Source organism: Protomyctophum parallelum, assembly GCF_964188405.1.
Source record: "Protomyctophum parallelum genome assembly, chromosome: 22".
In the NCBI taxonomy this organism is placed as follows: Eukaryota; Metazoa; Chordata; class Actinopteri; order Myctophiformes; family Myctophidae; genus Protomyctophum; species Protomyctophum parallelum.
The window spans coordinates 31,580,783-31,593,857 of NC_139714.1; the positions used below are offsets into that span (position 1 = coordinate 31,580,783).

The 13,075-nt window shown below is 46.7% G+C and overlaps 1 protein-coding gene across 1 annotated transcript in view; it reads left to right on the forward strand.

Moving 5' to 3' along the window:
* LOC310853124 (protein kinase C-binding protein NELL2-like) overlaps positions 1-13,075 on the forward strand; it is a gene marked incomplete at its 3' end in the record, with an annotated part of 135,135 nt that overhangs the window by 85,333 nt on the left and 36,727 nt on the right. The window lies entirely within an intron of this gene.

Here is a 13,075-nt window from a genome sequence, read left to right on the forward strand (position 1 = left end):
AATAGAATTTTAGCATGATCTACTCCAGTCTTCTGGCATGAAAGCAGAGTACATTTAGTAAAAAGCTTGTATAATTGTAAAGGTTTTATCAACTGAATGATTTAAACACACAAAGGTTAAATCCAAGAGTAAGAACATGTCTCATTTATTTAGCTTGCACAAATTTGAACCAGTACAAAAGTTACAAAATCTCTTCTCACGCAATACCAGAACAATACATTAGTATTAAAACAGGTGTAAAATAAATACAATTGGCAGGCTTAGCTTAGCTGGTAGTAAATGCACTATGCAGAAACCCAGGCCATAATGCATTGCATGCACAGGTAGTACCTGTGCATGTTTTTTTTTTTTTGTTTTTTTTTGCACAAATGTACTTCAACTCTTAACGAGCTTACACTTAAGACGGAGGGTGGAGGTTGGAGGTGAGATTTATTGCAGATGAATTGATTACAGTATGGAGCTGGGATTGAGTGAATGGACAGAGAAGTGACTGACAGTATGATAACAGAATGATAACAGAATGATGACGGTACGAGGAGGAGACAGTGGAGGAGCTTTGGCGTGGGCCCCCTGGGGACGGACCAGAGCCTCGGTTCGGATCCTGCCTGGCGGAGGCAGGGGGGGCTCTTGAGCCTGCCCCCCTGGGGCCGACCTGGTGGAGCCTGCTGCTGGGCGGTCGTCGGGGAGGTGGCGGGTACCTGAACGGAAGCACAGATGAGCGAAGGGAAGTGAGGACCGTTTATAAAGGGGTGCGGACAAGGTAACGCAGATCTGATTGGAGCAGACGGATGATGGAGCATTACAGCTCTAAGTTGAACTAACGTTAACAACTAAAACTTCAACTCTTAACGAGCTTACACTTAAGACGGAGGGTGGAGGTTGGAGGTGAGATTTATTGCAGATGAATTGATTACAGTATGGAGCTGGGATTGAGTGAATGGACAGAGAAGTGACTGACAGTATGATAACAGAATGATAACAGAATGATGACGGTACGAGGAGGAGACAGTGGAGGAGCTTTGGCGTGGGCCCCCTGGGGACGGACCAGAGCCTCGGTTCGGATCCTGCCTGGCGGAGGCAGGGGGGGCTCTTGAGCCTGCCCCCCAAAAGGAATTAAATAGTGCGCGCCTGGAGGAATGGTGCAAACGTCTGGAGGAAGGAGTAAATTAAGGTTTACCTGGAAGGGACTATACAAACGATGTTGGAGAGATTCCCTCGACGAGCCGGGGCCTTTAGCGAGAAGGGATCCGTGGGAGAGTCAGGAAGGCCCCGCGCCATTGGAGCCTCACGACGGCTGGTGCCGCCGACATGGGAGCCTTTGCGGAAGGGGCTTGTGGGAGAATGGTTAGTAGGTATGGTTGGTAGGCGAACAGCCCGATGGTTAGCGAGCCTCTGGATGGTTGGCCGGAAATCGTTTGCCGGCGGAGTCTGTTTGGGATGAGAGTAAGGTTGGTTAGCATGGCATGAATGAAACGTGAATGGAATGATTGTTTAGCAGGCGTCCTCTCGACAGAGGGCAGTGAGTGAGAATTTGATTAGCAGGCGTCCTCTCGACAGAGGGCAGTGAGTGAGAATTTGATTCGCCTGGCGGGACAGGGAGACTCCCGACGGAGGAGGCCTGCGTGGCCGGAGGACGGGTCGACCGTCGTTTTGGAGGAAGTGAGTGGGCGTCCTGGAGAGGGAGAACATGTTTAGAAGTGGGCAGAGGAGGAGGTACCCGCCACCCGACACATCCACCAGTCAATGTAGGTACCGCGCTGGAAGACACCATGGACTTCTGGGCATCGAGCACGGAGGCGGAGGAAGGTCTGACGTAGGAGGAGAAGGCGGAGGACGACCAGTGGCCCGAGGCTTGCAGGATCAGGACGGAGACGCCGCTGGCAGCAGCGGTGGTGGCGGCTCCGATTCTCAGGGAGTGGCTGGAGTATAGCGGTCAGGAGGGAGACCACATCTTAGGAGCAGCGAGCGGAGATGGGAGGCGAACTCTCTACGACGACCTCAGACGAGCCCTCCAACGACGACTCCGGTCATCTCGGTCCTTCGTACATCTGGCCAGCTCCTTTGTGCTGCCGCACCGGTATCTTTCTTTAGTGCGTCTGCCTAGGAAGGTGTGGGACGTCCTCTCGATCGACGCCCAGCGTTGGTTCCCGCGGTGCGGCCTTGGCCGGGAGTTCTCGATGGCGGTGGCAGTGACCAGCTAGTCTCCTCACTGCTATCTTCTCTGTTATACTTGGTAATGGCCCGTACGGATGCTCGTTGGTGATGTGCTCATCCTGGTTGATGTCAAGTACCACGGAGACATCCTGGTGCAGCACCCGTCCAGGGATTTCCGTGGGGCGGAAGTGTCCGGCATTCACGGCCGAGGAGGAGGATGGTCTCCGCAGTAGCGGGGAAGAAACTGGTCTTAACGTGGAGGGGGAGGAGCACGGAGGAGAGGTACCTGACCACGGTGCCGGACTAGTAGACGCCATGGATCTCTGGGCATCGAGCGAAAACTGGGCGTCGTGATGTTTGACGAACGCGGCAGACCCGAGGGGAAAGGTTTGGCGAACATAGGTTCTTGGGCTATGGCTGACGCAGTGGACGTGGAACCGAAATTATTAATAGTGATATGGCCGACTGCGGGAAACTATTCCGCTTGGAATTCCCCCCCAAAACTGAAGTGGGAGCGTAGCACGGTGGCCTGAGCTCTCCGAGCAACGGAGGCTGAGAATAGGTTATGGCTTAATCCATTTAGGCCTAAGGCGGATTCTAAAAACGCCTCTGAATCCTGACCTAAGGTTTCTGAAAAACTTCAAATATTTATAAAGCAGCATCGAAATTTTACATTTGAATACTGTACGTACTGTATGGGTTCCCGGCCTGAGGGGGTAAGATACCGATAGGGGTTCCCGCCCGGAAATGGGTTGAGGTGAGTGGTTTGAGACGTTGAGTGGGTGGTTACCTATGAGTTTAGACATTACGGCGCAGTTGAGACGTTGCGGTGCGTGGCTGTCGAGCTTAGCTGGTGCAGTGCATGGCTGCCAGAGAGTTTAGCTGTTGCAGTGCGTGGCTGCCGACTGAGTTTAGCTGTTGCGGTGCATGGCTGCCGACTGAGTTTAGCTGTTGCGGTGCGTGGCTGCCGGCTGGGTTTGGCTGCTGCAGTGCGTGGCTGCTGATGGGATTAGGCTGCGTTGGATGGCTGACGAGTTCAGCTCGGTGGGGGTCCGTGTTGAGGCCTAGCCGGGAACCTGGCCTTCCAGGCATGCGTGAACAGTGCTCGTTTCCCTGATGATCGCCGAGCAGGTAGCTGGACAGGAGGGGCACAAGCATGGAGTTAGTATGGTCGGACCGACGTGGCAGTTGGAGTGAGAGTAGAATATTAAGACTTAATTGACGGGAGAAACAATGCAGTTGACGGGTGAGTAACAGAGAAAATCTTAATTAGGTACGGCTCGGTGAGCACGGTCTCGCCATCGAGAAGGTCGACGTAGGCGGACCTGAATCCTGAGAGAAGACAGACTATGCGCCCACTGCGCGTGAATGAAGTGGAAAGCGAGCTACGCTTTCTAACCATGTGTTGAACCGAGACATCAGAGACACGTACTTCCCACGGATTACAACTGGAGATTGAGAACGTGACCCATGGCGAAAAACTCCCATATCTGCTGGGCGAGGTACGACAATGTGCAAACGCGGCAGCAGATTTGAGATTTGCTGTGAAAGGAGAGGAATACCGGATGGAACACGGCCGATAATCACACCCGTGAGAAATGAGGGGCGCTGGTGAAAAGGGGGCTAGCTCAAGTTAACTAGGTGGTGAAAGGTCAAGTGAACGAGCGGTGCCGGCATGAACATTAAATGCCGTGAATGATAGGAACAGAGTGGCGTAAAGAGGGACAATATGGCAAGCATTTTCCCTTCATTGACAATGTAATAATGGAGCGTTCTTGAGGGTCTAACGTCGATCAGGGGGTTAGACATGGAATGAAAACCCGGGAATAAATCACAGCAAAATGTGACTTATTGAGCTGATAGTGGGAGCTCCGACCTGTAAAGCTCACGGCTTGTAGATCAGCTATTTGAACGTGTTCACACTGACACACGCCTCTCTTTTCTCTCTTCTTCTCCTCTTTTTACTTTGTTTCTTTTCCTCCTCCTTCTCTTTTTTCTCTTTCTCCCTTTCTCTCTTCTCTCTTTTTCTTTTTCCTACGATTACGCTCAACATCTCATCACAATCCACGTGATTGAAGAAAGAATCTGGAGCACTAGTAGATTGCCAGGGCATGAATGAATGGGGCACCGAGTTGCCATGTTGGAGGAGACAAGCGCCAGGTCCGCGAAACAAGTCACGAAAACTAACTTGAATCATTATGAAAACGATCCGACAGCGTCAGATAATTTACCAACATGTAACACTGAGGGTGCTTCGAATGAACCGTGGGTTTAAACAACGGCGTCCACCTGGTAAGTGATTAAATAAAACAAGCCTGAGACGCTTATAATGAGCGGACGTGGCAACCTGACGGCACCGGACATGCTCAGAGTAGTCTAGGAGTCTAAGATACGAAAGTGGTGACGCTAGTGTAGCGCCGGCCGCAGCTAGAAGAAAATGCAGGCTTTAGACTCTCTTTATAAGGATAGATGACGAGGAGTTTATCATTGGAACGCCACCGGTCGCTCCGTTTATTATTATTCCATCCAACAGCTCATCACAGCCAACACTGGCGCATCACAACACTGCGTCATCAAAGCACGCCAGCCTTCAGGCAAAAGCAAACGATCCTCGAGCCTACACTAGTGTTGACTCTCGTGGCAACAATGGAATGCGGAAGTGCTCGTTCTATCTCGGGGGAAAGTTCCGCCAAGGAACAAAAAGTTTGGAACTAGACAAAGCGTGTCGCCACTCTACACTGTGGACGAACTAAAACGCCGTGTATGATTTTAGACCTGCAGCCTGATCTATGCTACGTTCACAGGATGACCAGTAGCTTACTGCCGTGAAAGCAACGTTTAATGCATGATCGCCCAGACGCCACCTGAAGCAGTGCGAGACTGGTGGCATGAGGCATTAGCAGCAGTATACACTATACAGCATAAGCAGCCTTGTAACGGCAACGCACGACATACGAAGCACTGAGCAGCAGCAAGCAAGCAGGGTAAAAAGTGGCTAGTGCGGAGGCAGCATCGGAACGGAATCGAAATTAGGCTGTTAGCAGTTACGTTTGTTTTGAAGGTTGAACCATTCAGGTGGATAAATAGCATTGACGAGCAATTAGAATGATACTGTATCTGATGGAGGCATGCAGGGCCTGGGACGCTGGCGAAACACCCGACGGTGTGTCCTGGGATGAAAGCTGCGGCCGTGGAGGAGTTTGTTGACTCTTGAACTTGGATGGAAATGACGAATGAAGAAGGTGAGCTGTGAGCTCTCGAACGTGTCTGTGTGCTACCTGAACGGAAGCACAGATGAGCGAAGGGAAGTGAGGACCGTTTATAAAGGGGTGCGGACAAGGTAACGCAGATCTGATTGGAGCAGACGGATGATGGAGCATTACAGCTCTAAGTTGAACTAACGTTAACAACTAAAACATGTCAGGTACAGGTACATTTGTGCAAAAAAAATGGAAAATGAGAATCGATTCTGAATCGGACGGCATTAGAATCGCGATTCTAACTCGAATCGATTTTTTTTGACAGCCCTAATACATATTAATATATATATATTTATTTTCCAAAAATTAATTGTATTTCTACAAACCTGTTCGTCGACTACCTTTTTTCACTGACGGAAAACTAATAATACGTACTGATTATATTATTTGAATTGCATACTTATAATAAACTAATAATACATACTGATCATATTATTTGAATTGCATACTTAGCACATCTACAAGCTGACAACGTGACAACGTGTCACGGTGCGGTGTCGCTATATTTTTGAAAATGTTTCAACATGAGACAACCTTTATTGATAGAGTACAGTTAAGTAATTAGACAGGAAAGGGGGAGAGAGATGGGGAGTGTGTGTGTGTGTGTGTGTGTGTGTGTGTGTGTGTGTGTGTGTGTGTGTGTGTGTGTGTGTGTGTGTGTGTGTGTGTGTGTGTGTGTGTGTGTGTGTGTGTGTGTGTGTGTGTGTGTGTGTGTGTGTGTGTGTGTGTGTGTGTGTGTGTGTGTGTGTGTGTGTGTGTGTGTGTGTGTGTGTGTGTGTGTGTGTGTGTGTGTGTGTGTGCGCATGCGTGCGTGACAGACAGACAGACCCAGCCAGGCTCACCCAGGGAGATCTTTCCCCTCCCGCACCCAAATTGTCTTGTTTTATTTTTCAGGGAATGTTGTTGTGCTATAATATGCTGAAATGTATCACCAGCTGAGCGTGCCCGCTGTGCCATCTTTCCCCCCGTCTCTCAGACCGCTATCCTTTCATTAGGAGAAAGACAAGACAGGGCCAGGGAGAGATGGAGGCAGGAGAAAGACAGGGCCAGGGAGAGATGGAGGCAGGGAAGATGAAGAGACGTGAGACATGAGGCGCGGAAGGGCCAGCGTGCGGGGAAGAAGAGATACAGAAATGAGAGGGGAGAGGGAGAGAAAGAGAATGGCTTGTCTCATCTGTCTGTTATTCCCAGATGCTATACAGTATATCTCACGGATGTTACTGCATGCCATGGAGTGCTTTCTCTGTGAAGCACATAGTATACTAGCCCATTCTGAACGGGCACCCATTTTGGTGTCAGCATCATGTCATGCTTTAGCTATTGAAAAATAGCAGATCTACAAGCTCATATCGCGCCACCGAGTGGCGCGATACGAGCTTGTAGGTCTGCTATTTTTGAATAATCGAAGAACGACATTTTTAGAATCTGATCTCAGGTCAGAATGGGTTCATCAGACCAGTGTGTCCAGTGGAAACCTCATATGAATCTGATCTCAGGTCAGAATGGGCTAGTAGGTCACAAAGGCTGTGCAGGTAGATCACATGACACCTGTGTTTGGCTGAACTCCACTGGTTGCCAGTCTCTTTCAGGATCGATTTTAAGATTTCATTATTAACTTTTATAGCTCTTACCCCCTGGGCTACAATTAACGGAAAAAACGGATTATTGCTAAAAAATACTAACCTCCCGTTCACGGAATTAACGGAATGACAATCAATATCAGTTGTCGGGGGTTCAACAGAGCAAAGATTTATATTTTTTCGCATTTATTCAAATTATGTTTTTCTTATTTTGTTTTTTTTACATGAACAGTGTCTAATAATTACAGTTAACATGCTAACGTGAACTTTAGCTTGCATCTTGACATGTAGGCCTACATTCTTCAGTCTTAATGATGGATCTTATTACAGCGATGTGCATATCATGAAAAATCCTCAACCTCACCTAATGTTGCAGAGCTGGGATTGGCGTAGCAGCGTCGGCAGGGACACAATCACCACACAGTACAGTACAGGGCACATACTGTACATAGGCCTATACAGTACAGACCGAGCGATGTCACAAGAGACCGCACATAGACAGCATAAAGAGACAGACAGAGCGTCATCCATGAAGGCAGACGCCAGACGGCATGCGGAGAGACATGGATTTTATAGCGGAAAGCAAATAACTGAATTTACACTCAGAAGGGTAAAGCCTCCTCGGAGGCGCACACTTCTCTGTTTGAGGCCAGAAAAGCCAAATTCAAAAGGCTTGACTTTGTTATTCAGAAAGGCTTTTATACATCCCCTAAAGGCAGCTGTATAAAAAGAAAAAAATGACTCAAGCACTGCCGAAATACCCGGGGATAACAAGGCGAGCCAGAGCCCTCGAGCGTATAGCTTTAAATTTACGACACCGAACAACCTGTGCTCGTTAAGTTTCACTTTACTAGTTGGTGTGTTATAGTCTTGACTCTGGGTGTAACAAAAGAAGCTTTGGCTCTCATCTGGTGCTCACGGGCAAGAGAGACTCCCGACTCCTGTTGTTCAGTCGCCGACTCGCCGGAGAGGGAAAGCTCTTTGTGAGCCAGAGAGAGAATAATTGACGACCCAGCTCTTTCCTGGCCCGCTTCGACTGACGTTTGGAAGGAGAAGATTTATTTTCTCCTGCTCACCCTCAGTCACTGTGCGCTGCACAGCCTCACAGTTTCTAGCACTAATGAGGGCTGTATGTAGTCTTGGTCTCACCAAGACTACATACAGCCCTCATTACTGCTAGCTAGACACTGTTGTTGCATTGCATCTCCCAGTTGTCCCACTGCTGCATGCTCTGTCTAGTATAGGTAAACTATTTTGGAACCTCTTTGAGCCCCGTTTTGTCTACCTTCTCCTCCTAAAGTCACACAATCACCTCACTTATAATTCTACACTCAGTCAAGAAGCCCCATGACAAACTTCACTGGTATACTGTCTGTCGCTACAGTAACCGGATAGTGTGCAGTGGCGTGCACAGACATTTAGAGGGGCAGGTGCTCAAGTGAAAAAAAGGGCACCTTGTGCAGCGCATTTTGGGGCGGGAACCCATTTCGGTGCTTTAGCTATTGAAAAATAGCAGATCTACAAGCTCATAGCTACGAGCTTGTAGGTCTGCTATTTTTCTTTTTTATCGAAGAACCACTGACATAGAAACATAGCTTTAGATTGTGGGGACCTAAATAATATAGTAGAAGCGCTTTTTATCAAGATTTGATCAATGTCACCGCATGGTCCACACACTACAAATTAAGAAAAAGCACATTGCCAAAAGGGCAGGGGGTGCTCTAGCGTCTCTAGTGTCTGTGCTCTAGTGTCTCTGTGCACGCCACTGATAGTGTGTCAACCACATAACGTCCCCGGTTTGATTCCCAACTGGAGCTGCCCTCCCTCCCCCGACTTTCGGTCTTTCTACACGTGTGTGAACTGAGCAACAACCCGAACCCTCAGAACAAGAGGTGACCGCACTTTTGCGGTGGCAGCCCCCCCCCCCCCCCCCCCACCCCCGATATTCAGTGGCGTGCACAGATAGACACTAGGGGGTGCTAGAGCACCCCCTGCCCTTTTGGCAATGTGCTCTTAAAAAAAAAAAGAAAAAAAAAAAAGGTTTTTTTTCTTTCTTAATTTGTAGTGTGTGGACCATGCGGTGACATTGATCAAATCTTCGATTTAAAAAAAATAGCAGACCTACAAGCTCTTAGCGCGCCACTCGGTGGCGCGCTATGAGCTTGTAGATCTGCTATTTTTCAATAGCTAAAGCACCAAAATGGGTTCCCGCCCCAAAATGCGCTGCACAAGGTGCCCTTTTTTTCACTTGAGCACCTGCCCCTCTAAATGTCTGTGCACGCCACTGACGATATTATTTGAGCTGTCCAATCCATCGAGATTTTTAAGTCCCTACTTAAAACGCACCTTTTCTCCCTGGCTTTTAAAATGCTATCTGTCTGATTTTTTATTCGCTTTTATAATTTCTATTGCTATTATGTTTCTGGTTCTAAATGTTGTTCTTTCTTGTGAAGCACTTTGGTCGATTTAGGTTGTGTTAAAATGTGCTATTGAAATAACTATACTGTAATTGTTATAGTTACTGTACTGTACTGTACTGTACTGTACTGTACTGTACTGTACTGTACTGTACTGTACTGTACTGTACTGTACTGTACTGTACTGTACTGTACTGTACTGTACTGTACTGTACTGTTACAGTGTGCTCAGTGTGAAGCTCAACAGCAACACTCAGACAGACACTCGTGCTGAAAAAGACATTAGTCTTGTTGCGAACGCAATGAGCACTAACTATGAGACCCTGCAGATCATGTCTGTCTGTCTGTCTGTCTGTCTGTCTGTCTGTCTGTCTGTCTGTCTGTCTGTCTGTCTGTCTGTCTGTCTGTCTGTCCCGCTGTGACACCACCCGCCCGCCACCAGAGGGCGCAGCTGTAGCACACACACACACACACACACACACACACACACACACACACACACACACACACACACAGGGCGCAGCTGTAGCACACACACACACACACACACACACACACACACACACACACACACAAACAGCCACACACACACACAAGCTGCGTTCGCTTCCCGCGTTTGCGCGTCTTACTTGTAGTGTCTGTAGTTATGGTATCCTATCTATATCTATAAAAAGACATTAGTCTTGTAGTGTCTGTAGTTATGGTATCCTATCTATATCTATACATTTCTGAACATCTGGGTTTTTGACACCCTGTTCTGCACGTTTAAACCCATTTTGGGCTGGAACCCCTTTTGGTGTTATAGCATCATGTTATGCTTTAGCTATTGAAAAATTGCAGATCTACAAGCTCATAGCGCACCACCGAGTGGCGCGATACGAGCTTGTAGGTCTGCTATTTTTGAAAAATCGAAGAACGACTGACATAGAAACATAGCTTTTTCAGAAAACTGTCAGGATGTAGAAGACATTTTTAGAATCTGATCCCAGGTCAGAATGGGTTAACACGGGGAGGCATCCTCTGGTTAGACATAGCATTGGTTAGACATAATTAAGGGTATGGTATCCATGATGACAAGCATCATCGGGTCTCCCAGCGAAGTAGGCTGTCGTGAACATGGACATACATATAGGGCACTTCTGGCCTATCTATACTTAATATCTATGGTTTTAGCTTTGCTCTACGTGAAGCTGACTTGGTCCTATACAGTATCCATAATGCATGGTCGAATCTACACTACATACTGCTAAAGTAATATCTGTCTGTAGTTATGAATACATAACGTAATAAATAGTCAGTACACAAGGCAAGACTTGTACAGGGTCCACCGACCACGGGCACCGTCTGAATGTCAAAGTATTCAAAGTGGACCCACATAGACCTATAAAACAGGACTCATTTATTTGGGTCAGTCTTTTACACTCTCAGAGTTAATTTAACCCATTCTGAACGGGCACCCATTTTGGTGTCAGCATCATGTTATGCTTTATCTATTGAAAAATAGCAGATCTACAAGCTCATATCGCGCCACCGAGTGGCGCGATACGAGCTTGTAGGTCTGCTATTTTTTGAAAAATCGAAGAACGACTGACATTTTTTAGAATCTGATCTCAGGTCAGAATGGGTTCATCAGACCAGTGTGTGTCCAGTGGAAACCTCGTATGAATCTGATCTCAGGTCAGTATTTTCTTTTACAGTGCAGCTCTCTGTGGGTCAAACGCCACTGAGAAGGAGAACGCAAACTCAGCAAATTGTTGGTTTATTTATGTTTGTCTGCCGACCCACAGCAGAAACTGCTTAACCCATTCTGACCTGAGATCAGATTCATACGAGGTTTCCGCCGGACACACACTGGGCTGATGAACCCATTCTGACCTGAGATCAGATTCTAAAAATGTCAGTCGCTCTTCGATTTTTCAAAAATAGCAGACCTACAAGCTCGTATCGCGCCACTCGGTGGCGCGATACGAGCTTGTAGATCTGCTATTTTTAAATAGCTAAAGCATAACATGATGCTGACACCTAAATGGGTGCCCACAGCAGAAACCGCTTAATTTCAAGAACCCTTGAAATGACCAAATGGAACCAAAATGGTGATAGTCCGTGTTGGTTGTTGCAATTGCATGCTCTCAGAGTTACAATTTACAGTTCAGGCAATGTAGGCAGAACAAAAACATGGTAATACATAACATAAAAATAGTCATCGTGAATGATACATTATAAGCTAAGAACAGTGGAACATCTACAGTATATAATGAAACTATGCATATATTCTATATAGTGCTACAGTATGTCTACCTAAAATGCTATCTTAAAGGGTAAGACCACTTTTTTTAAGGTTTGGGTTGTGTAGTTACTTTGCCATGATGCAACTCCAAATGTGGAGAAGAAATAAAAAATAACTGCTCCAGTGATTAGAAATTGATAATTAAAAATTTCCTCCTCATTGACTTACATTGTAGCTAAAACAGCTCTCAAAGTCACTCTTTTAGTACGTAAACAAACACAAACAATGTTGATTCAGACAATATAGAGCATCACCAAAACTCATGCTGTTTTATTTTTTCATAAAAATGTTTTCTTCCTGTTGATTTGTCCATTTTATTGGGAAGAAAACCCGGACTGGATCCGTGGATCTGGATCCAGATCTTCAAATAGTAAAATCAACAGGAAGAAAACATTTTTATGAAAAAATAAAACAGCATGAGTTTTGGTGATGCTCTATATTGTCTGAATCAACATTGTTTGTGTTTGTTTACATACTAAAAGAGTGACTTTGAGAGCTGTTTTAGATACAATGTAAGTCAATGAGGAGCAAATTTTGAATTATCAATTTTTAATCACTGGAGCAGTTATTTTTTATTTCTTGTCCACATTTGGAGTTGCATCATGGCAAAGTAACTACACAACCCAAACCTCAAAAAAAGTGGTCTTACCCTTTAAGAGTTACAGACCCCTCAGGTTCAACTAGTTCCGAACCACTTGTTTTCCGAACAGCGGGTTGCGCACATCTAGTTCGTTGCTGACTGCTGTACAGTTCAAAAGGATACTAGAAAAAGTGCCCTTCTGGGCACAGGTCTCCACCAGGATAGGAATGTAGGACATTGCAGCTTGCCTTCATCTGGTGGTTGGATAAAAGGGCAACAAAAGTAAATCAGGATGGAGTCTGAGAAATCTGAAAGACCGGTTTCGTTGAATGGCTCTAGAGAGACTGTGTACCAATTTGCGTGATGTTTGGACAAAATCTGTAGGTGTACTGTGCAAAAACTTGTTTTGGTGGCGCTATAACAGGCCGTTCTGGAAAGTTTGGGGCAGAGGTTCATCGTTGGCATCCAGGGAGTGTGTGTGCATCGACCGGGTTAACGCTGGCCGAGATTAGCTGCTCACGGACACACACACACACACACACGGACGGACGGACGGAGTGCAAAACATACTCTCCCCCCATGCCTTCGGCCTGGTGGAGACAACAAGTATCAGCATAGCCTTCATCAGGGGATGAAGGCCAACATGTGGCCCCAAACATTGCACCACATAATTATATTTTCTGCGTTGTAAAGTAAAGTAAACACTTATAGGAGCAATAATGCTGTTGTGGGACTTTTATTCCTTGAGAACCACTGGCATAATACACTGATCTGACCTTCAGTGGTCATCTTTGTTT